Here is a 26,224-nt window from a genome sequence, read left to right on the forward strand (position 1 = left end):
ATTTCAATATTATCGCTTGCACAGTGCTCCTTGGGATGTTTAAAGCTTGGGAAATCTTTTTGTATCCAAATCCGGCTTTAAACTTCTTCACAACAGTATCTCGGACCTGCCTGGTGTGTTCCTTGTTCTTCATGATGCTCTCTGTGCTTTTAACGGACCTCTGAGACTATCACAGTGCAGGTGCATTTATACGGAGACTTGATTACACACAGGTGGATTGTATTTATCATCATTAGTCATTTAGGTCAACATTGGATCATTCAGAGATCCTCACTGAAATTCTGGAGAGAGTTTGCTGCACTGAAAGTAAAAGGGGCTGAATAATTTTGCACGCCCAATTTTTCAGTTTTTGATTTGTTAAAAAAGTTTGAAATATCCAATAAATGTCGATCCACTTCATGATTGTGTCCCACTTGTTGTTGATTCTTCACAAAAAATACAGTTTTATATCTATGTTTGAAGCCTGAAATGTGGCAAAAGGTCGCAAAGTTCAAGGGGGCCGAATACTTTCGCAAGGCACTGTATGTGTGTGGGAGCAAATTATGGCGTGAGTGTTTGTATGAGTGTTGGAATATCAGTGTGAGTTAGGGCTGGGCGATATATATCGTGTGACGATAGAGTATAATATGAAACAATAGATGTTTTTCTATAGTTTATTTCTCTGTGACGCAAATCACACTCTTTACGGCAATATTTTTCGCCAATTGGACGACGCTTTGCGTTCTTCCACATGACAATTTGCAACACAAACAAACATGAAAGAGAGTGAACGTGACACAGAACACGGAGCTCGTACCTAAAAGAGCGGCAACGTCGGTCGCATGGACGTGGTTCGAGTATGAAAAGTCTGACACGGACCAGAAAACCATCCACTGCAAAATATGCCGCAGGCCGGTCCTGACAATAGGCTCAAACACCACTAACCTCTTTTGCCACCAACGCAAGAATCATGTGAAACAGTAAGGAGAGAGTCTACGGATGAGACTCAAGAAAGTACAGTTGAGTGCTCAAAACAAACCTGACTCAGATGTTGCAAGAGGCTTTTGCCCGCGGCACAGCATATGGCAAAGAATCACGAAGATGGAAGGAGATAACAGCTGCCGTTACAACTTACATCTGCAAAGACAAGGCCCCAATTTACACAGTCGAGAAACGGGGGATTCATGACTTGGTGCTAATACTCGACCCAAGGTACCAAATGCAAATTGATATGTGACACGTATTAACGGCAAAATAACATGCAAAACAGTGGGGCAAAAAAGTATTTAGTCAGCCACCAATTGTGCAAGTTCTCTCACTTAAAAAGATGAGAGAGGCCTGTAATTTTCATCATAGGTACACTTCAACTATGACAGACAACATGAGAAAGGTAAATCCAGAAAATCACATTGTAGGATTTTTAATTAAATTTGTTTGCAAATTATTGTGGAAAACTTTTGTTATTGACCAAATACTTATTTATCTAAATACTTTGTTATATACCCTTTGTTGACAATGACAGAGGTCAAACGTTTTCTGTAAGTCTTCACAAGGTTTTCACACACTGTTGCTGGTATTTTGGCCCTTTCCTCCATACAGATCTCCTCTAGAGCAGTGATGTTTTGGGGCTGTTGCTGGGCAACACGGACTTTCAACTCCCTCCAAAGATTTTCTATGGGGTTGAGATCTGGAGACTGGCTAGGCCACTCCAGGACCTTGAAATGCTTCTTATGAAGCCACTCCTTCGTTGCCTGGGCGGTGTGTTTGGGATCATTGTCATGCTGAAAGACCCAGCCACGTTTCATCTTCAATGCCCTTGCTGATGGAAGGAGGTTTTCACTCAAAATCTCACGATACATGGCCCCATTCATTCTTTCCTTTACACGGATCAGTCGTCCTGGTCCCTTTGCAGAGAAACAGCCCCAAAGAAATTATTTTTCCACCCCCATGCTTCACAGTAGGTATGGTGTTCTTTGGATGCAACTCAGCATTCTTTGTCCTCCAAACACAACAAGTTGAGGTTTTTCCAAAAAGTTCTATTTTGGTTTCATCTGACCATATGACATTCTCCCAATCTTCTTCTGGATCATCCAAATGCTCTCTAGCAAACTTCAGACGGGCCTGGACATGTACTGGCTTAAGCAGGGGGACACATCTGGCACTGCAGGATTTGAGTCCCTGGCGGCGTAGTGTGTTGCTGATGGTAGGCTTTGTTACTTTGGTTTCCAGCTCTCTGCAGGTCATTCACTAGGTCCCCCTGTGTGGTTCTGGGATTTTTGCTCACCGTTCTTGTGATCATTTTGACCCCACAGGGTGAGATCTTGCGTGGAGCCCCAGATCGAGGGAGATTATCAGTGGTCTTGTATGTCTTCCATTTCCTAATAATTACTCCCACAGTTGATTTCTTCAAACCAAGCTGCTTACCTATTGCAGATTCAGTCTTCCCAGCCTGGTGCAGGTCTACAATTTTGTTTCTGGTGTCCTTTGACAGCTCTTTGGTCTTGGCCATAGTGGAGTTTGGAGTGTGACTGTTTGAGGTTGTGGACAGGTGTCTTTTATACTGATAACAAGTTCAAACAGGTGCCATTAATACAGGTAACGAGTGGAGGACAGAGGAGCCTATTAAAGAAGAAGTTACAGGTCTGTGAGAGCCAGAAATCTTTCTTGTTTGTAGGTGACCAAATACTTATTTTCCACCATAATTTGCAAATAAATTCATTCAAAATCCTACAATGTGATTTTCTGAAATTTTTCCCCTCATTTTGTCTGCCAAAGTTGAAGTGTACCTATGATAAAGATGAGAGAGGCCTGTAATTTTCAAGTGGGAGAACTTTTGCCCCACTGTATGTATGTATGTATGTATGTATGTATGTATGTATGTATGTATGTATGTATGTATGTATATATATATATATATTCGGCGTATATTTATTTTGATTGCAACTATAGCTGAAGTGTTTTCCATTTACCTTTTTAGATTTTATACATTCATATTTTATATTTTGTTCCATGATTAATTTAAAATTTGTACAGGTTCTATATAAAATAAATAATCAAATACGAGTAAGTACCTTTTTATTTGAGTATAATTACAAATTTTATAAGAAATAGGCCTTTACATGTGGTCATTTTATTCATTGAATTTACAGAAATTGTGCAATATCGTGATATGCATCGTTATCGGGATATGAAATCACCTATATCGGGATATGATATTTTGACTATATCGCCCAGCCCTTGTGTGACTAGGGGGTAGGGCCTGTGAGTGTGCATAGGGAAAGTGCAAAAATAAATATAAAATACCAAGGTCAACTCCAATAGTCTGTGTGGCCTTTTTGTTAGCTATTTAGCAGTCTTATGGCTTGGGGATAGAAGCTGGTTACAACGCTTTACATTAAGGTATAGCCTACTTTATGAATGATTTACAAATGGTTTATAAGTAGTTGGGCTGTTTATTATTAGTTGATATATTGTTTATCAATAATAATAATCTTTAATAAACCGTTATAACACCTTAGTTGAAATTGTGTGATTGTCATTGTTCTGCTTGCTAACAGTCTAAGCATTACCATTAGGCCTCCTTATTTTAGTATCTTGCTAATACTAGCAAGAAGCCTACAGACCTTGATCCTTCAGCCAATATGAAAATATACTGAAGGAACATTACCATCTAATCCAAAAATTACTGGCCATCTGATTTCTCTCAATCCTGAATAAAACAAACCCATGTGTGCATGTATTCAGCTCACACAACTCAACCCATAAAACAAAACAATGTAACATATGCAGCCATGCCAGGCAACTTTAGAAAACAGCCTAACAATAATGTTGTGACTGAGCTTTTATAGGGTGAAAAAAAAAAACTTTCAAGTATGCATTAGGTTAGGTAAGGTCTGAACAGGGTGCTTAGTGTCTGAAAAACACTAACTGAACAGCTCTTATAAGGAACAAGAAGGAACACTACTTGGCAAGAGACACCAGACTTAGCCTAATCACCGCGTGCCACATGAGCACCCTGTATGCTACATTGACATGACAATAAACGATGGGTCACGAACACAACCAGAGGGCCTCATAGAGGAGAGTGAAAAATGAGGGAATGCAGGAACGCCAAGAACAGCCTTTCCTTTAAACATTAGGCCTAACATAATGGAGGACGCTTGGAGAGTGATGCCATCATGTTCCTGAGTTAGGCTAACAACAGATGACTCCCTGACTCAGAAGATAAAGTTTCAGCAGGATTGCATATTTTCTGTCCAGTTCCCTGGGCTCGGTGGTGTGGCATTTTGTCACTGTTTAAACTTCGCATCACATTAAAAAAAAAAAAACCATGTAGTCTACTGTACAGAGCAAGCCTGCATCCCTAGGATAAGTATCAGTCTAGTCTGACTGTCAGCGATTGGGTGCAGAGATGTAGCGGAGTCAGGTGCAGGACACAGGTTTTGAGCAACACAACTGAGTTTACTCAAAAAAAGTCAAGCAATATACCAAATAGAAAAATACATACACACTAGCACAATCAACAACCACTAAAGACACCAACAATCACGGACAGAACAGAAATGTATGCCAGTGGGTTAAATAAGGAACATGATATGGGAATTGAAACCAAGTGTGTGTGATACAGACAAAACAAAAATGAAACATGGATCGGTGGTGACTAGGTGACTAGAAAGCCGGTGACATCGACCGCCAAACACCACCCGAACAAGGAGAGGGGCCGACTTCGGCGGAAGTCGTGACACTGACACTGGTGATGAACAGTTCAGTGCTTACTTTTCATGTGTTATTACAATATTATAACAAACCTTCCATTTGTAAAGTAAATATAGTCTGCACAAACATGATGCACCGATGTTGTGACAAACCACATGGGTTAACCATTTCCCATATCTGTTTGTTGTAGTGATGCACCGATATGATATTTTTGGAGGACACCGAAATCCAATATTTTCCTCGCCCCCCAAAAATTATACGATAAGTTAAATAGTTAACACACACACACGGACGCAGCGGTCTAAGTCACTGCATCTCAGTGCAAGAGGCGTCACTAGAGTCCCTGGTTCAAATCGAAGCTCTATTACATCCGGCAATGATTGGGAGTCAAATAGGGCGGCGCACAATTGGCCCAGCGTCGTCCGGGCTGTAATTGTAGAAAATAATTTGTTCTTAATTAAAACCTCTTGATGCTATGGGGGCGCTATTTCATTTTTGGATAAAAAGACGTGCCCGTTTTAAGCTCAATATTTTGTCACAAAAAGATGCTCGACTATGCATATAATTGATAGCTTTGGAAAGAAAACACCCGTTTCCAGAACCGCAAAGATATTATCTGTGGGTGCCCTAGAACGGGAGCTACAGGCAAAACCAAGATGAAACGGCATCCAGGAAACCAGCAGGATTTTTGAGGCTCCGTTTTCCATTGTCTCCTTATATGGCTGTGAATGCGAGAGGAATGAGCCTGCCCTTTCTGTCGTTTCCCCAAGGTGTCTGCAGCATTGTGACGTATTTGTAGGCATATCATTGGAAGATTGACCATAAGAGACTACATTGGTAGTGTGTCCTCCGTCGAAATTGGTGCGTCTTTTTCAGCTGCTGGTATTTTTCCATGCGATTCTGAGGGGAAAGCAGGCTTCCACGAACGATATATCAATGAAGAGATATGTGAAAAAACACCTTGAGGATTGATTCCAAACAACGTTTGCCATGTTTCGGTCGATATTATGGAGTTAATTCGGAAAAAGTTTGACGTTTTGGTGACTGAATTTTCGGTTCGTTTCGGTAGCCAAATGTGATGTACAAAACGGAGCGATTTCTCCTACACAAAGATTCTTTCAGGAAAAACTGAACATTTGCTATGTAACTGAGAGTCTTCTCATTGAAAACATCCGAAGCTCTTCAAAGGTAAATGATTTTATTTATTTGGTTATCTGGTTTTTGTGAAAATGTTGTGTGCTAAATGCTACTCAAAATGCTAAGCTAGCTTAGCATACTCTTACACAAATTAGTGATTTCCTATGGTTCAAAAGCATATTTTGAAAATCTGAGATGACAGTGTTGTTAAGAAAAGGCTAAGCTTGAGAGCAGGTGCATTATTTTCATTTTATTTGCGATTTTCAGAAATGAAATCGTTAACGTTGCGTTATGCTAATGAGCCTGAGGCTTTATTCACGATCCCGGATCCGGGGTGTGGAGTATCAAGAGGTAAATAAAGGTTACACACATGCACAACAAAACATTATTTTGTTAGCATTTACATATGTCCCCATAACCAGTAAAACATAATCAAAACCTATTTCTTTCACTTACTTGCTGTGCTGTTTCACTGTTTATTTGTTCAGCCGTTTCAAACCTAACCAGGATTTCTATGGAACGCCGTTTGGGTCTTTGCGTGTCAAAAAAAACACTATTTGTAGTTTCAAATAAGCTTGTCTCATCTGTATTATTCGTAGCCGTCTATTTACCGCCACAAAACGAAGCTGGCACTAAGACCAGTCTCAACCAACTCTATAAGGCCATAAGCAAAAAAGAAAATGCTCACCCAGAAGTGACGCTCCTAGTGTCCGGGGTTTTTAATGCAGGCAAACTTAAATCAGTTTTACCACATTTTTACCAGCATGTCACGTGCAACCAGGTGGGGATCCTAGACCACCTTTACTCCACAGACAGAGTTGCATACAAAGCTCTCCCCCAACCTCCATTTGGCAAATCTGACCACAATTCTATCCTCCTGATTCCTGCTTACAAGAAAAAAAAACTAAAGCAGGAAGTACCAGTGACTCGCTCAATACGGAAGTGGTCACGAGGTGGATGTTACACTTCATCCCCACAGCGACTGTACGTACATATTCCAACCAGAGGCCATGGATTACAGGCAACATCCGCATCGAGTTAAAGGCTAGAGCTGCCACTTCAAGGAGCGGGAGACTAATCTGGCTGCTTATAAGAAATTCCGCTATGCCCTCAGACGAACCATCAAACAAGTAAAGTATCAATACAGGATTAAGATTGAATCCTACTCCCCCGGCTCTGACGCTTGTCGGATGTGGCAGGGCTTGAAAACTATTATTACGGACTACAAATAGATACCCAGACGCGAGCCTACCAGAAAAGATAAATGCCTTTTATGCTCGCTCGGAGGCAAGCAACACTAAAGCATGCTGTTCTGGATGACTGTGTGAAGACGCTCTCTGTAGCCGATATTAACAAAACACCTATGTGAGAATGAACAGAACACCTATGTGAGAATGCTGTTCATCAACTACAGCTCAGCGTTCAACACCATAATGCCCACAAAGCTCATCACGAAGCTAAGGACTCTGGAACTAAACACCTCCCTCTGCAAATGGATCCTGGTATTCCTGATGGGCTGCTCCCAGGTGGTAAGAGTAGGCAACAACACATCTGCCACGCTGATCCTTAACTTCTTATGGGCAGGTGGGACGGTAGTATCCCACCTGGCTGGCCAACATCCGGTGAAATTGCAGAGCGCAAAATTCAAATTACAGAAATATAAATATTTAACATTCATGAAAATACAAGTATTATCAAAATAAAGCTTAACTTCTTGTTAATCCAGTCATTGTGTCAGATTTCAAAAAGGCTTTACAGTGAAAGCACACCATGCGATTTTCTGAGGACAGCGCCCCGCATACAAAACCACGAAAAACATATTTCAACCAGGCAGGTGCGACACAAAAGTCAGAAATAGCGATATAATAAATGCCTTACCTTTGAAGAACTTCTTCTGTTGGCACTCCAAAGGGTCCCAGTTACATCACAAATGGCCCTTTTGTTCGATAAAGTTCTTCTTTATATCCATAAAACTGAGTTCAGCTTGCGCGCTTCATTTCAACAATCCACCGGATTCTCTCCATCAAAATGCATACCAAATTAATCCCAAACATTACCAATAAACTTATCCAAACAAGTCAAACAACTTTTATAATCAAACCTCAGGTACCCTAATACGTAAATAAATGATACAATTTAAGACGGAGAATAGTATGTTCATTACCAGAGATAAAAAACAAACATGCTTTCATCCACACGCATGGAAACACTACAGCCAAAATGGGAGCCACTTAGAAAAACTACAACTTCACTAATTTTTCCAAAAACGAGCCTGAAACTCTTTCTAAAGACTGCAGTTCCTAGGGCTTCCACTAGATGTCAACAATCTGGGAGGACTTCGCCACATAATAAACATGAAAGCCATTGGAAACAGTGGTAGCCGGAATCTTTTTTTGCGGGGGGAGTGGTTTGTCCTCTGGGGTTTCGTCTGCCATATCAGTTCTGTAATACTCAAAGACATTATTTTAACAGTTTTTGAAACGGTAGAGTGTATTCTATCCAAATCTACCAATTATATGCATATCCTAGTTTCTGGGCCTGGAAACAGGCAGTTTACTTTGGGCACGCTTTTCATCCGGACACGAAAATACTGCCCCTACCCAAGAGAGGTTAACTCTGGGGCCCCTCATGGGTGTGTACGTAGTCCCTCCTGTATTCCCTGTTCACCCACGACTGCGTGGCCAAACACGACTCCAACACCATCATTAAGTTTGCTGATGAGACAACAGTGGTAGGCCTGATCACCGACAACAATGAGACAGCCTATAGGGTGGAGGTCAGGGAACTGGCAGTGTGGTGCCAGGACAACAACCTCTCCCTCAATGTGAGCAAGACAAAGGAGCTGATTATGGACTACAGGAAAAGGCGGGCCAAACAGGCCCCCATTCTCATCGATGGGGCTGCAGTGGAGCAGGTTGAGAGCTTCAAGTTCCTTGGTGTCCACATCACCAACGAACTGTCATGGTCCAAACACACCAAGACCGTTTGTGAAGAGGGCACAACAACACCTTATCCCCTTCAGGAGACTGAAAGGTTTTGGCATGGACCCCTAGATTCTCAAAAGGGTCTACAGCTGCACCATCGATAGCATCCTGACCGGTTGCATCACTACCTGGTATGGCAACTGCTCGGCATCTGACCATAAGGCGCTACAGAGGGTAGTGCGAACGGCCCAGTACATCACTGGGGCCAAGATTCCTGCCATTCAGGACCTATATAATAGGCGGTGTCAGAGGAAAGCCCATAAAATTGTCAGAGACTCCAGTCACCCAAGTTATAGAATGTTTTCTCTGCTACTGCACTGCAATTGGTACCGGAGCACCAAGTCTAAGCCCAAAAGGCTCCTCAACAGCTTCTACCCCCAGGCCATTAGACTGCTGAACAATTCATAAAAATCGCCACCGAACAATTTACATTGACACCCCCCCTATTGTACACTGCTGCTACTCGCTGTTTGTTTGTTACCTATGCATAGTCACTTTGCGCCCATCTACATGTACGGATTACCTCAACTAGACTTTACCCCTGCACACTGAAGCAGGAACCGGTGCCCCCTGTAAATAGCCTCGTTATTGTTATTGTGTAACGTTTTATTTTAGCCTACATGGTAAATATTTCTTCTTCTTGAACTGCACTGTTGGTTAAGGGCTTGCAAGGGCATTTCACGGTAAAGTCTACACTTGTTGTATTCGGCACATGTAACAAATAAAGTTTGATTGACCAATCAGGACCTGAATATGACTGCACGTCACATAACAATTTAATGTGTTCATACATTTTTTACGTAGTTATTACACATTGATTACACTATCACTTGTATTTCATGTCACAACGATGGTTGCTGGACAGATACAGAAAAAAGCTAGCTATCTCATGTATGCAAACAATGTTTTTGTCACTACTTCTACTGAAGTCGTTGCCTCTCCTTGTTCGGGCGGTGCTCGGCGTTCGACGTCACCGGTCTTTTAGCCATCATTGATCCTTTTTTCATTTTCCATTGGTTTTGTCTTGTCTTCCCACACACCTGTTTTCAATCCCATTCATTACCTGTTGTGTATTTAACCCTCTGTTTCCCCTCATGTCTTTGTCAGAGATTGTTTTATTGTCAGTGTAGTGTGATTGTTGTATAGGTGCGCGTCGGGTCCTCGTACCCATGTTTGTTTGTTTGTTTGTTTGTTTGTTTGTTTGTTTGTTTATGTACATTTAGTGTTATGGAGCATACTCCGTGGACTTTATTAAAAGACTTAATTTTACACTCCATTTGACTCTCCTGCGCCTGACTTCCCTGCCACCTATTACACCTATGCATGAAAGAATCTCTGACCAATATATGAAGTCAGCAGGAGAGGACAATATGCCCATGGAGCTGGAGGAACGCGTTTTTTTTATTTTTTTATTTCACCTTTATTTAACCAGGTAGGCTAGTTGAGAACAAGTTCTCATTTACAACTGCGACCTGGCCAAGATAAAGCATAGCAGTGTGAACAGACAACACAGAGTTACACATGGAGTAAAAAATTAATAAGTCAATAACACAGTAGAAAAAATGGGGAGTCTATATACAATGTGTGCAAAAGGCATGAGGAGGTAGGCGAATAATTACAATATTGCAGATTAACACTGGATTGATAAATGGTCATGTACAGGTAGAGATATTGGTGTGCAAAAGAGCAGAAAAGTAAATAAATAAAAACTGTGGGGATGAGGTAGGTGAAAATGGGTGGGCTATTTACCAATAGATTATGTACAGCTGCAGCGATCGGTTAGCTGCTCAGATAGCTGATGTTTGAAGTTGGTGAGGGAGATAAAGGTCTCCAACTTCAGCGATTTTTGCAATTCGTTCCAGTCACAGGCAGCAGAGTACTGGAACGAAAGGCGGCCGAATGAGGTGTTGGCTTTAGGGATGATCAGTGAGATACACCTGCTGGAGCGCGTGCTACGGATAGGTGTTGCCATCGTAACCAGTGAACTGAGATAAGGCGGAGCTTTACCTAGCATGGCCTTGTAGACGAACTGGAGCCAGTGGGTCTTGCGACGAATATGTAGCGAGGGCCAGCCGACTAGAGCATACAAGTCGCAGTGGTGGGTAGTATAAGGTGCTTTAGTGACAAAACGGATGGCACTGTGATAAACTGCATCCAGTTTGCTGAGAAGAGTGTTGGAAGCAATTTTGTAGATGACATCGCCGAAGTCGAGGATCGGTAGGATAGTCAGTTTTACTAGGGTAAGCTTGGCAGCGTGAGTGAAGGAGGATTTGTTACGGAATAGAAAGCCGACTCTTGATTTGATTTTCGATTGGAGATGTTTGATATGGGTCTGGAAGGAGAGTTTGCAGTCTAGCCAGACACCTAGGTACTTATAGGTGTCCACATATTCAAGGTCGGAACCATCCAGTGTGGTGATGCTGGTCGGGCAAGCGGGTGCAGGCAGCGATCGGTTGAAAAGCATGCATTCGGTTTTACTAGCGTTTAAGAGCAGTTGGAGGCCACGGAAGGAGTGTTGTATGGCATTGAAGCTCTTTTGGAGGTTAGATAGCACAGTGTCCAAGGACGGGCCGAAATTATATAGAATGGTGTCGTCTGCGTAGAGGTGGATCAGGGAATCGCCCGCAGCAAGAGCAACATCATTGATATATACAGAGAAAAGAGTCGGCCCGAGAATTGAACCCTGTGGCACCCCCATAGAGACTGCCAGAGGACCAGACAGCATGCCCTCCGATTTGACACACTGAACTCTGTCTGCAAAGTAATTGGTGAACCAGGCAAGGCAGTCATCCGAAAAACCGAGGCTACTGAGTCTGCCAATAAGAATATGGTGATTGACAGAGTCGAAAGCCTTGGCAAGGTCGATGAAGACGGCTGCACAGTACTGTCTCTTATCGATGGCGGTTATGATGTTGTTTAGTACCTTGAGTGTGGCTGAGGTGCACCCGTGACCGGCTCGGAAACCAGATTGCATAGCGGAGAAGGTACAGTGGGATTCGAGATGGTCAGTGACCTGTTTGTTGACTTGGCTTTCGAAGACCTTAGATAGGCAAGGCAGAATGGATATAGGTCTGTAACAGTTTGGGTCCAGGGTGTCTCCCCCTTTGAAGAGGGGGATGACTGTGGCAGCTTTCCAATCCTTGGGGATCTCAGACGATATGAAAGAGAGGTTGAACAGGCTGGTAATAGGGGTTGCGACAATGGCGGCGGATAGTTTCAGAAATAGAGGGTCCAGATTGTCGAGCCCAGCTGATTTATACGGGTTCAGGTTTTGCAGCTCTTTCAGAACATCTGCTATCTGGATTTGGGTAAAGGAGAACCTGGAGAGGCTTGGGCGAGGAGCTGCGGGGGGGCCGGAGCTGTTGGTCGAGGTTGGAGTAGCCAGGCGGAAGGCATGGCCAGCCATTGAGAAATGCTTGTTGAAGTTTTCAATAATCATGGATTTGTCGGTGGTGACCGTGTTCCCTAGCCTCAGTGCAGTGGGCAGCTGGGAGGAGGTGCTCTTGTTCTCCATGGACTTCACAGTGTCCCAGAACTTTTTGGAGTTGGAGCTACAGGATGCAAACTTCTGCCTGAAGAAGCTGGTCTTAGCTTTCCTGACTGACTGCGTGTATTGGTTCCGGACTTCCCTGAACAGTTGCATATCGCGGGGACTGTTCGATGCTATTGCAGTCCGCCACAGGATGTTTTTGTGCTGGTCGAGGGCAGTCAGGTCTGGAGTGAACCAAGGGCTATATCTGTTCTTAGTTCTGCATTTTTTGAACGGAGCATGCTTATCTAAAATGGTGAGGAAGTTACTCTTAAAGAATGACCAGGCATCCTCAACTGACGGGATGAGGTCAATGTCCTTCCAGGGTACCCGGGCCAGGTCGATTAGAAAGGCCTGCTCACAGAAGTGTTTTAGGGAGCGTTTGACAGTGATGAGGGGTGGTCGTTTGACTGCGGCTCCGTAGCGGATACAGGCAATGAGGCAGTGGTCGCTGAGATCCTGATTGAAGACAGCGGAGGTGTATTTGGAGGGCCAGTTGGTCAGGATGACGTCTATGAGGGTGCCCTTGCTTACAGAGTTAGGGTTGTACCTGGTGGGTTCCTTGATGATTTGTGTGAGATTGAGGGCATCTAGCTTAGAGTGTAGGACTACCGGGGTGTTAAGCATATCCCAGTTTAGGTCACCTAACAGAACAAACTCTGAAGCTAGATGGGGGGGCAATCAATTCACAAATCAAATTTATTTATATAGCCCTTCGTACATCAGCTGATATCTCAAAGTGCTGTACAGAAACCCAGCCTAAAACCCCAAACAGCAAGCAATGCAGGTGTAGAAGCACGGTGGCTAGGAAAAACTCCCTAGAAAAATGGTGTCCAGGGCACAGCTGGGAGCTGAGGGGGGTCGGTAGCAGGCGGCAACAGTGAGCGACTTATTTCTGGAGAGAGTAATTTTCAGAATTAGTAGTTCGAACTGTTTGGGTATGGACCTGGAAAGTATGACATTACTTTGCAGGCTAACTCCTCCCCCTTTGGCAGTTCTATCTTGACGGAAGATGTTATAGTTGGGTATGGAAATCTCAGAGTTTTTGGTGGCCTTCCTGAGCCAGGACTCAGACACGGCAAGGACATCAGGGTTAGCAGAGTGTGCTAAAGCGGTGAGTAAAACAAACTTAGGGAGGAGGCTTCTGATGTTGACATGCATGAAACCAAGGCTTTTTCGATCACAGAAGTCAACAAATGAGGGTGCCTGGGGACATGCAGGGCCTGGGTTTACCTCCACATCACCCGCGGAACAGAGAAGGAGTAGTATGAGGGTGCGGCTAAAGGCTATCAAAACTGGTCGCCTAGAGCATTGGGGACAGAGAATAAGAGGAACAGGTTTCTGGGCATGGTAGAATATATTCAGGGCATAATGCGCAGACAGGGGTATGGTGGGGTGCGGGTACAGCGGAGGTAAGCCCAGGCACTGGGTGATGATGAGAGAGGTTGTATCTCTGGACATGCTAGTTGTAATGGGTGAGGTCACCGCATGTGTGGGAGGTGGGGCAAAGGAGGTATCAGGGGTATGAAGAGTGGAACTAGGCGCTCCATTGTGAACTAAAACAATGATAACTAACCTGAACAACAGTATACAAGGCATATTGACATTTGAGAGAGACATACAGCGAGGCATACAGTAATCACAGGTGTTGAATTGGGAAAGCTAGCTTAAACAGTAGGTGAGACAACAACAGCTAATCAGCTAGCACAACAACAGCAGGTAAAATGGCGTTGACTAGGCAACGGGGCCGACAGATAAAACATAAACAAGCAGAATGAGGTACCGTGATTAATGGACAGTCCAGCGTGCATCAGCTATGTAGCCAGTTGATCAGTGTCCAGGGGGCAGGGAAGCTGGATTAGTGAGTGTTATCCAGGTTAAACCAAAAAAAAATAACAATGACTAAATAGCTTGTAGCTAGTTAGCTAGTTAGCTTCTGGAGGTTCTTGAGTGTGTTCTAAAAATTAACAGTAATAGCGATTCCGTATCACATTGGGTGAGGCAGGTTACCGGAATGTATAAACAAATAAAAAAATCGGAAAGAGATAAAAAGTAAATATGGGTCCAGTGAGTGTTTGGGACGAGGCGATTCAGACGGGTTAGCAGGCCTGTGCTAACAGTTAGTAGGCCGGGGCTAAACAAGGTAGCAGTTAGCAGGCCGAAATAGCAAGCCAGGGGATAGCAAGGGCTAGCGAGTTAGCCTTTGGGGGGGACGTCGCGATGGGGTGAGTCTGTTCATTCCTCTTCATGCGGTGACATCGATAGACCGGTCGTGGGTCCGGGTAATTGTAGCCCAGGAGTATGCTACGGTGGTAGGTATTGTAGCCCAGGAGTATCCTACGGAGGTAGCACAGGGGCTCTGGCGGGGCTAGCTTCAGGCTAAGTGGGTGGAAGCGCTAGCCAGCAGTAATTGTCCGGGGTTGCGGTTTAGCTAAATAACTAGTTGTGAAGATCCAGATGTTCCGTTTGCGGCGGGAATCCGGGGGTAAAAAAAATAAAAATAAATAAATAGGTCCGTTATGCTCTGGTTAGAGTCGCGTGAGCTTTTCGTGCTAAAGGTTAGCTGATGACCGGTTAGCTGAAGACCGCTAGCATAGCTGGTAGTTAGCTGGCTAGCTTCAGTTGCGGGGTTCCGAAGTAAATATAAATACTAAATACTTTAGGAAAAAAGAAAAATAGCTACATTGGGTGAGGCAGATTGAAGGAGAGTATTTGGAAGCTGAGGTTTAGCGAAATGTTTTAAAAGATATGCGAAGAAAAAAATATGTAAAAACGAAAAAAGACGAAATATACACGGGACAAGGGACACGACACGTCTTACTGCTACGCCATCTTGGAAACAAGATCTTTGCTATGAAACTTTGTTCAGGAACAAGCGAGGGAGCTTGACGTTATCAGCTCCGTCATGGATCACATTGTCCAGAAAATGGATCGCTGGGAGAGACAAGGAGTTTCTCCAGCGCCACCACCACCACAACCGGAATCTCCCGTGAACGTTTTTTCCTCTCCGGAATCGAAGATCCATTTATCCCTACCTATGGGATACAACGGAGATACTGCCGGCTGCCAGGGTTTCCTCCTTAAACTGAACTTGTATCTAGCCACGGCCTCCCCAGTACCATCTGACCGTGAGAAGAGTTACGCCCTCGTCTCATGCCTCACCGGGAAAGCCCTGGAATGGGCCAGCGCTGTGTGTAGTAGGGAGGATGCGGCGTTGGACCATTTTGATGAGTTCACCCGCCAATTCCGGATAGTATTCGATCACCCACCTTAAGGCAAAGCAGCGGGTGAGCTTCTCTATCATCTGAGGCAGGAGACGAGGAGTGCACAGGATTTTGCTTTGGAGTTTAGGACCTTGGCTGCCGGCGCTGGATGGAGCGACAGGGCCCTGATCGACCATTACCGTTGTAGTCTACGCGAGGACGTCCGTCGGGAGCTGGTCTGTAGAGACACCACCCTCACCTTCGACCACCTGGTGGACATGTCCATCAAGCTGGACAACATGCTGGCTACTCGTGGACGTCTAGATCGGGGTCTGGTTGTTCCATCCTCCCGCACCCTCTCTCCCGAACCTATGGAATTGGGAGGGATGGTGCGCAGGGAGCCCGGAGGGGGTTCCCGTTCGAGCACTATTCAAGGTCGCAGAGGGCACACTGCTGGTCAGTGCCGGGTTGGTTCCTCTGGGAATAGAGAGGGCAGGCAGGGCGTTCTGGCGTCACCCTAGGTGAGTAGGCACCATTCTCATCCAGAGCCCTCTGCTGCACTAATGTTTGTCTGTCTCTTTTCCTGATTTTTCACTGCATTCCCAGTATAAGGCGCTAGTAGATTCAGGTGCGCTGGGAATTTCATTCATAAAAGTCTAGCTCATAGTTTAGGGATCCCTATTGTTCCTGTGGATATGCCTTTCCCTATTCATGCCTTAGATAGTCGACCATTAGGGTCAGGGTTTATCAGGGAGGTAACCGCACCTTTGTGTATGATAACGCAGGAGGGTCACAAGGAGAAGATTAGTCTTTTCCTTATTGATTCTCCTGCATATTCTGTGGTGCTAGGCCTACCCTGGTTAGTTTGTCATAACCCCACTGTTTCTTGGCCACAGAGGGCTCTCACGGGGTGGTCGCGAGAATGCTCAGGTAGGTGTTTAGGGGTTTCCGTTGGTGCTACTACGGTGGAAAGTCCAGACCAGGTCTCCACCGTGCGCATTCCCCCCGAATATGCCGATTTGGCTCTCGCCTTCTGTAAAAAGAAGGCGACTCAATTACCACCCCATCGACAGGGGGATTGTGCGATAGATCTCCTGGTAGACGCTGCATATCCCAAGAGTCACGTGTATCCCCGGTCGCAAGTGGAGACGGAGGCTATGGAGACATATGTCTCGGAATCCCTGCATCAGGGGTTCATTCAGCCATCCATTTCACCCGTCTCCTCGAGTTTCTTTTTTGTGAAAAAAAAGGATGGCGGTTTACGCCCGTGCGTTGATTATCGAGGTCTTAACCTCTTGAAACTCCCCATCCCGGATCCGGGATTGTGACTAAGCCTCAGGCTCATTAGCATAACGCAACGTTAACGATTTCTGAAAATCGCAAATAAAATTAAAATAATGTGTTTGCTCTCAAGCTTAGCCTTTTCTTAACAACACTGTCATCTCAGATTTTCAAAATATGCTTTTGAACCATAGAAATTGACTAATTTGTGTAAGAGTATGCAAAGCTAGCATAGCATTTTGTGTAGCATGTAGCACGCAACATTTTCACAAAAGCCAGATAACCAAATAAATAAAATCATTTACCTTTGAAGAGCTTCTGATGTTTTCAATGAGGAGACTCCCAGCCACATACCAAATGAGCAGTGTTTCCTGAAAGCGTCTGTGTGTAGGAGAAATCGTTCCGTTTTCTACATTGCGCCTGGCTACCGAAACGAACCGAAAATGCAGTCACCTACAACGTGAAACTTTTTCCGGATTAACTACATAATATCGACCGAAACATGGCAAACGTTGTTTGGAATCAATCCTCAAGGTGTTTTTTCACATATCTCTTCATTGACATGCAGTTCATGGAAGCTTGCTTCTCTCTCTGTGCCCCATGGAAAAATACTGGCAGGTGACTTTGCGCACCAATTTCGGCGCAGGACACCGGGCGGACACGTGGTAAATGTGGTCTCTTATGGTCAATCTTCCAACGATCTGCCTACAAATACGTCACAATGCTGCAGACACCTTGGGGAAACGACAGAAAGGGCAGACTCATTCCTCTTGCGTTCACAGCCATATAAGGAGTTCATGAAAGACAGAGCCTCAAAAATCCTTGTCATTTCCTGGATGCCAAGTCATCTTGGTTTTGCCTGAAGCTCACGTTAAAGGGCACGCACAGAGAAGATATTTGTATTTCTGGACACGTCAGAGTGTTTTCTTTCGAACAGTAGCAATTATATGCATAGTCGAGCATCTTTTTGTGACAAAATATCTTGTTTAAAACGGGAACGTTTTTCTTCCAAAAATGAAATAGCGCCACCATAAGTGTAAGAGGTTAATAAAATCACAGTGAAATATAGTTACCCGCTCGCTACTTCTGATCAATACGATTATTGAGTTAATGCACGGGGCACGTTTTTTCACAAAATTGGATCTCAGGAGTGCGTACAATCTGGTGCGTTTTAAGAAGGGTGATGAGTGGAAGACGGCATTTAGCACCACCTCAGGTCATTATGAGTACCTGGTCATGCCATATGGGTTGATGAATGCTCCATCAGTTTTCCAATCATTTGTAGATGAGATCTTCAGGGAACTGCACGGGCAGGGTGTAGTGGTGTATATCGATGATATTCTGATATAAGAGCATGTGTCCCTGGTGCGCAGGGTGCTTGGTCGCCTGTTGGAGCATGATCTATATGTCAAGGCTGAGAAATGCTTGTTTTTCCAACAACCCATCTCCTTCCTAGGGCATCGGATTTCCACTTCAGGAGTGGAGATGGAGAGCGACCGCATTACAGCCGTGCGTAATTGGCCAACTCCAACCACAGTAAAGGAGTTGCAGCTTTTTTGGGGGGTTTTCCAATTACTACCGGAGGTTTATCCGGGGTTTTGGTCAGGTGGCAGCTCCCATTACCTCACTGCTAAAGGGGGGCCCGGTGCGCTTGCAGTGGTCGGCTGAGGCGAACAGGGCTTTTGAGCACCTGAAGACTCTGTTTACCTCGGTGCCTGTGCTGGCCCATCCGGATCCCTCTTTGCCATTCATAGTGGAGGTGGACGCATCCGAAGCTGGGATAGGAGCAGTGCTCTCTCAGCGTTCGGGTACGCCACTGAAGCGTCACCCCTGTGCTTTTTTTTCCGAAGAAGCTCAGCCCGGCGGAGCGAAACTATGATGTGGGGAACCGAGAGCTGTTAGCTGTCGTAGAAGCTTTGAAGGTGTGGAGACATTGGCTTGAGGGGGCAAAACACCCTTTTCTCATCTGGACTTACCACCGCAATCTGGAGTACATCCGGCAGGCGAAGAGATTGAATCCTCGCCAGGCAAGGTGGGCCATGTTTTTCACTCGTTTTGTGTTTACTCTTTCTTACAGACCAGGCTCCCAGAACGTTAAGGCAGACGCATTGTCTTGGCTGTATGACACAGAGGAGCAGTCCATGGATCCCACTCCCATACTCCCAGCTTCGTGTCTGGTGGCGCCTGTAGTGTGGGAGCTGGACGCGGACATTGAGCGGGCGTCACGTGCAGAGCCTTCTCCCCCTGAGTGTCCAGCTGGTCATCTGTACGTTCCGTCTGCTGTCCGCGACCGATTGATATATTGGGCTCACACGTCACCCTCCTCTGGTCATCCTGGGATAGGTCGGACGATGCGCTGTCTTGAAGGGAGATACTGGTGGCCCACTTTAGCTAAGGACGTGAGGATTTATGTTTCTTCCTGCTTGGTGTGCGCCCAGTGCAAGGCTCCTAGACACCTGCCCAGAGGTAAGCTACAACCTCTACCCGTTCCTCAACGGCCGTGGTCGCACCTGTCGGTGGATTTTTTTGACTGATCTTCCACCTTCACAGGGTTACACCACGATCCTGGTCGTTGTGGATCGGTTTTCAAAGTCCCGTCGTCTCCTCCCTTTGCCCGGTCTCCCTACGGCCTTACAAACTGCAGAGGTCCTGTTTACACACGTTTTCCGGCACTATGGGGTGCCTGAGGATATAGTGTCTGATCGGGGTCCCCAGTTCACATCAAGGGTCTGGAAGGCGTTCATGGAGCGTCTGGGGATCTCGGTTAGTCTTACCTCAGGTTTTCACCCCGAGAGTAATGGGCAGGTGGAGAGAGTTAACCAGGATGTGGGTAGGTTTCTGCGGTCTTATTGCCAGGATCGGCCGGGGGAGTGGGCGAAGTTCGTGCCCTGGGCAGAGATGGCTCAGAACTCGCTACGTCACTCCTCCACTAACCTTACTCCCTTTCAATGTGTATTAGGGTATCAGCCGGTTCTGGCTCCTTGGCATCAGAGCCAGACCGAGGCCCCTGCGGTGGACAATTGGTTTCGGCACGCTGAGGAGACCTGGGAGGCAGCCCACGACCACCTTCAGCGTGCCATAAGGCGCCAGAAAATTGGTGCAGACCGTCGCCGCAGTGAGGCCCCAGTGTTCGCACCAGGGGACAGGGTCTGGCTCTCGACCTGAAACCTGCACCTTTGCCTGCTCTGCCGGAAGCTGGGTCCGCGGTTTGTGGGGCTGTTTAAAGTCCTGAGGAGAGTGAACGAGGTATGTTATAGGTTACAACTACCCACTCATTACCATATTAACCCCTCGTTCCATGTGTCTCTCCTCAGGCCGATGGTGGCTGGCCCGCTCCAGGAGGCTGAAGTGCGTAATGTTCCTCTGCCTCCTCTAGACATCGAGGGGGTTCCGGCGTACTCTGTTCGATCCATTTTGGATTCGAGACGTCGGGCGATGGGCCTTGTGTACCTCGTGGACTGGGAGGGGTACGGGCCGGAGGAGAGATGCTGGGTTCCGGTGGAGGACGTGTTAGAGCCTTCCATGTTATCAGAATTCCACCGTCTCCATCCAGATCGTCCTGCACCTCGCCCTCCGGGTCGTCCCCGAGGCCGGTGTCGACGCGCAGCAGGAGCCGCGCGTCGGGGGGTACTGTCACGACTTCTACCGAAGTCGTTGCCTCTCCTTGTTCGGGCGGTGCTCGGCGTTCGACGTCACCGGTCTTTTAGCCATCATTGATCCTTTTTTCATTTTCCATTGGTTTTGTCTTGTCTTCCCACACACCTGTTTTCAATCCCATTCATTACCTGTTGTGTATTTAACCCTCTGTTTCCCCTCATGTCTTTGTCAGTGATTGTTTTATTGTCAGTGTAGTGTGATTGTTGTATAGGTGCGCGTCGGGTCCTCGTACCCATGTTTGTTTGTTTATGTACATTTAGTGTTATGGAGCATACTCCCTGGACTTTATTAAAAGACTCCTTTTACACTCCATTTGATTCTCCTGCGCCTGACTTCCCTGCCACCTATTACACCTATGCATGACAGATTTTCCCCCAAAATATAGTAAAAAACAACACAATCTGTTTCAGTAGCTATAGTTATATAGCTACGTGTCATCTAAAATAACCCTAATTTATAAGACATTCTTATTTGTTCTTATTTGATTAATGCTAGTCGGACCCATCAAGGGGAGCTAGCCTCAATAAGGATTAGCCACAATAGTGGACTATGCGGTTAGCCTTCAAAATAAAAGTATGGCATAATTCTACTATTTGTATTAATTTGCATCACTGTCAATGACATATTTTTATTTTGAAGGAAAATCGCAAATTCCACTATTGTGCCTAAGCCTTATTGTGGCTAGCTTCACAACACAAAACCCAGTCAGGTCAAGCCTCACAAGCCAGCCTCGGCTAGCTGGCTGCTTATAACTTTCGTTTTGGACAACAGGGTTAAGTAGCTGGCAGGCTATTTATTTTCATGAACTGAAGTTCAATTTCATTAGACGAACAACAAAGTGGCAACCTAGCTAATATTTAAAGATTCCTAAATCATTGCTAGGAATAATGACAATGACTGCAGTTTCTACTGGACATTGTTTTCAGGCGGGATGTATTGGTGCTCGCTAGGTACCAAGCTAAAGCTAGTTTCCCCAGAAGTTGTAGTCGAACAAATGATGCTTTATTACGAACGTGGTAATGTAAACACATAGTTCGTGGCCGGTGTTTGCAGATTTTGTTGTACAGCTTTGACAGTGCTACTGTATATTTTTTGACACACAAAGACCCAAACAGCGTTCCATAGTGTGTATGTCGTGAAGCTAATAGCACTGACGCTATTACTGTGTACCTCCGGTAGAGGCAACATCTGAATTATAGCGCACTTAGTAGTGTGTACGATCTGTTGGCGAAAGCCAACATCACTCTCGACAGAGAATGGTTGATTATCAAGGGCAATGAATTCCATTATTTTGGCTTTAATGGATTTCGCCTTTGAGTTGTCTCGCTGAAATTTTCTTGCTCTTTCAAATGACTACTCTACTTGTTGACTGCTCGATCCACACAGCAGACATTGTGGGCTAGGTTAGGAATGCTGCGTTGCACGTGTAGCACAACATTTTACGTGGCGTCATTACATAATTTTCCATACGTTTTAAATGTATGCACGGTAGCTTTGACATTGGTTTTTAACCTCTAGGGGGCTGTAATTTCACGTCCGGATAAAAAGCGTGCCCAAAGTAAACTGCCTGCTACTCAGATCCAGAAGCTAGGATATGCATATTATTAGTATATATGGATAGAAAACACTCTGAAGTTTCTAACACTGTTTGAATAATGTCTGTGAGTATAACAGAACTTATTTGGCAGACGAAACTCCGAGGACAAACCATTCAGGAAATTATTGTGTTTGAGGTGACAGTGTTTTCAATAGGTTTTCTATGTGGATCTAGATTTCTAAGGCACTTGCTTGCAGTTCCTATCACTTCCACTGAGATGTCAACAGTCTAGAAATTGGTTGATGTTTTTCCTTTGTGTAATGAAGAAGTAGCCATTTCCTATCTGGGTGGATAGCCATGTGTTCTGTTGTGGTTGGGGTGCGTGACCTGAAAGCTAACTCCACTTTGTTTTTATCCGCTATTGAACGCAGTTTATCCCGTCTAAAATCCTGTCTAAAATTTTATCGATTGCTTACGTTAAAAAAATACCTAAAGTTAGATTAGGAAAGTTGTTTGAAATGTTTGGACCAAGATTACAGGTAATTTATTAGATAATGTGTAGTCATGTCAGGCGAGTTGGAACCGGTGTTTTTCTGAATCAAACGCACCAAATAAATGGACATTTGAGATATGACGGAATCTTATCATGGCTGTAGATTGAGGAAACTATAGATAACGAGAAAGGCCTACGCCTATGAGATAACACATTAATCAATGTTTCTACTGTTGCCAAGAAACCATTGTGATTGCCAGTCTATTGAGACAATTGGCATCGGTACAGTATTGTATTCCGTTCTTTGATAACACCGCACCTTTACCAGGCTACCAGCCATCCTACACCAGATTAGTAGTATGGTGAATGAAGTGGGCATGGATCAGTGGTGTGGCCAAAAATTCATTGGTGGGTGGGCTTGTATAAATTTGGGTAGACCCCCCCAAAAAATACATGTATTTTTTGTTTGTGAACGCAACTAACTTCCTGCAATTCTACATATTTTGCCATGTGGCTGAGAGAAAATTCCTAATTAAAGCTAAAATATAGGTGTGTTGACTGTGATAAAGACAGTGGATTATGAGCTGTCTTGTTTGCTAAATGAACAAATGAAATAGGCAGTGGTATGGTGCATATAGCCACAGGAGCACAGTGACATACTGTATGCCTCAATGCGGTCATATTCGTGGCTTATTGGGGATGTGACTTTAAGTTTGTTATTTTTGGCCACCCATCCTGTGAGAGTGAATGTCATTCCAGTTAATCTGTTACATTTAATCAAATCTGACTAACCCAGTTCACTGCTTGCTATGAATTCTATCTGATTGTATTTTTACCTAAACATGCAAACACTAATAATGTCCCGTTTGAAATACTGACAAATAAATAAATAAATATATATATATATATATATTCCCCCTGTTATGTGGAGCTTCACCTATTTGCTATCTTGTTTCAAACCGAATATAACACAATGGACATTGCATGTTGTCAACGTACATGACAGTTTGCGGACAGTCATAACGGCCAACATCATTGCTCTCCATTTCAGGGGGCAGAATTCATTTCAGCAGGGGGAAACTCAGGACATGTCCCTGCTGACAGACAGACAGCATGTGGGGAATCAACACAGAATAGACACTCTCAAGAATCTGTTAACACACTGTTTAGGGAGATTATAGGAAGGTGAAGATGAAAGGATAACATCTCCCACCTCACCGCATTTTCAATGTTCCACAACCATTCTGCAAACATTCCTAGAACAATTGTGAACCCATCAAACAGCCTTGTTGCACTTGTTTTTTCACTTTTAATTTTTGGAAAGTATTTCCAACAAATTATTTGTTTTCATAATTTATTAAAAAAGATGACCATATTGTGCGTTCCTTTTTTCTGCCTCAATTGATGTGATGTAACTTGCCAACCAACCAACAGCATCAAATTGACAAATGTATTATTAGCTACAAAGTATCAATCCTATGCTAAACAAATTCATTCGCAAACAGATGTCAAAGTAATTGAATTTTCATAAAAGTATACAATGAGAACCTTTAAAGAAATTATACATTTTAAAATAAACAGATGTGTTTTAGTTGCCTCTATGCGATTGCTGGGCATGGAACCGCTATTTTCTGAATGATTAAAATTAGCCAGCTAGCCCAGTATTTGGCAGCTGTGGTTGCGAGAAGAAAAAAAAATTGAAAAAGCGCATGTAAATTCACTTACCAGCAATGTAGTTAACACATTTGGCAATCCGAAGCACAAACAGAATATCATAGGCAAGTAAACTAACGTTCAGCAATGTAGTTAACACATTTGGCAATCCGAAGCACAAACAGAATATCATAGGCAAGTAAACTAACGTTAGTAACGTTAAACGCTGTCTTTGAGATGCAAGAAATAGGCGTTTTTATGCACCGAGTGGGAGGCGCCGTGGTATCCCTTTCATTGATTAGTCCTACACGACTTGAAAACATATGGCCACATACCACATTTGAGAAGTAAATACATTTTCCATAGCAAAATAATAATTGGTTGGCAATAATCTACCTGGCTGCCATCTCCGCATGCAGATTGCACGGTCCATTGGAACGTAAATCAGTACAACGCGTACCCTTTTTCAAAATATGCATTTTGGACGCATGCGCAGTTTATGCAGTTCTTGAGCTATTGACCATCAGAAAATAATCCATCAATTGATTGATTGAATGCTCATATGCATGCTATTTGTATTTAAATAAGTTCTGAAGTTAAGTAAAACTAAATGTGCTTTTTCTGTGAACTACAAACAGTTTCACACATTCTCAAGTCATCATATTTTATAATAGCCTATTTATTCATATTTATTCAACAACAAAAATTATATTTTAGTGTGAAGAGAAAATCGCTGTTGCCAATACTATTACTGGTAACACCCACAGTTGACAGCATGAGATTTGTTTTGACTGGACATTGAACTTTGTATTGCTGACAGACTATAAACGTTGAAAGCCAATAATAAAATGATGAGCACATGTTTTCTTATTCTTTGCCAAGGGTAGTTCCAGGGCACAGTAAAATACAGACAGGACTTCCGCTCTCTGTTTGGTTGTAACTGCGTGGGAGAAGTCCATTTGAAGTGCCAGTAATCTACATCTTGCAGTCTCATCTGTATGTGTATTTGGGTGCTTGGCTGTGAATCATCCCTTGAAAAGAGAAAAACGTCATTCTGGACAGTTCTTTACTTGGGTAGACCAGATTCCTGGGGCTGAAAGTATTACGTGTCTCAGAGTAAGAATGCTGATTTAGGAACAGTTTAGCCTTTTAGACCACAATGAACAAGATTGAATGGACAGGGGCACCTAATCCTAGAACAGCACTCCTAGTCTGAGACGCTTGATACAAACAGCCCCATGCCCCAGGTTTCAAAGTATCAGAAAGTAGTGGATCATCCTATAACTCATCCATCACCCACACAACTAAAGTCTCCTCCATTAGAGTTCAACTGTTTGCTTTGGCTGTGTGGAGCGAGAGAGCCTGAGTCTAGCACAGTCATTGCAGTTTGAAAAGTTGCTGCTCCACCCCGTATGACCACCATTTAAACCACAGCTCTGAGTGCTTTTCCATGCTGTTGGTGGTCCCGAACAAACCAGCTAGCCATCGTCTTGCCCTAGCTGCTGCAATACTTGATCCTGGACATGTTATGAAGCAACAAAAGCTTCTTAGAGCAGCTGTGCCTTACAGAGATTAATCTCCATTTTCATTCGTGACACAAAGTTGTCTTGGCCCCTCCAAAAAACACAAAAGGGACCTTTGGAGGAGGGCCTTTTACAGAGAGCTTAATTTCAAATGCCTGTTAATCTGCTTCAATCCATAGCAGAGATCACATAATTAAAATACATTTTGCAGGGGAAACATATTTGTATAATTTTGTATCCTGTCCACATTGATTAATGGTTTAACAAGATGTGTTCCCCCTGCATTTCACACATACAGGATCACAGGTTCAATGGAAGTAATAAATAGATAATACATATTTTATGAAGATCATATAATCTTTCCTCACAGATGAAAACCGTCCGGTTTGGTTATTACCAGAACACTACCATTTTTTCATCCTTCCTAACAGCCTATTCGCTGAATACAACATGTGTAGACCTTACAGTGAAATGCTTACTTATGAGCCCTTAACCAACAATGCAGTTTCAAAAATGAAAAACAAAAAAATTA

General features: G+C 44.2%; 1 protein-coding gene across 3 annotated transcripts in view; it reads right to left on the bottom strand.

The window, feature by feature from the left end:
* Positions 1-24,480, bottom strand: part of LOC135546546 (CMP-N-acetylneuraminate-beta-galactosamide-alpha-2,3-sialyltransferase 4-like) — a 75,355-nt gene extending 50,875 nt beyond the window's left edge. Inside the window, exon 1 of one of the 3 annotated variants that reach the window (XM_064975059.1) lies at positions 24,242-24,473. The gene's annotated coding sequence lies outside the window, so the exon portion shown is untranslated. Of the gene's footprint in view, positions 1-24,241 lie in introns of all 3 variants that reach the window. The other 2 variants (XM_064975058.1, XM_064975062.1) reach the window with 2 other exon arrangements.
* Positions 24,481-26,224: the final 1,744 nt, after the last annotated feature.

The sequence above is a fragment of the Oncorhynchus masou genome, chromosome 9 (genome assembly GCF_036934945.1).
Source record: "Oncorhynchus masou masou isolate Uvic2021 chromosome 9, UVic_Omas_1.1, whole genome shotgun sequence".
In the NCBI taxonomy this organism is placed as follows: Eukaryota; Metazoa; Chordata; class Actinopteri; order Salmoniformes; family Salmonidae; genus Oncorhynchus; species Oncorhynchus masou.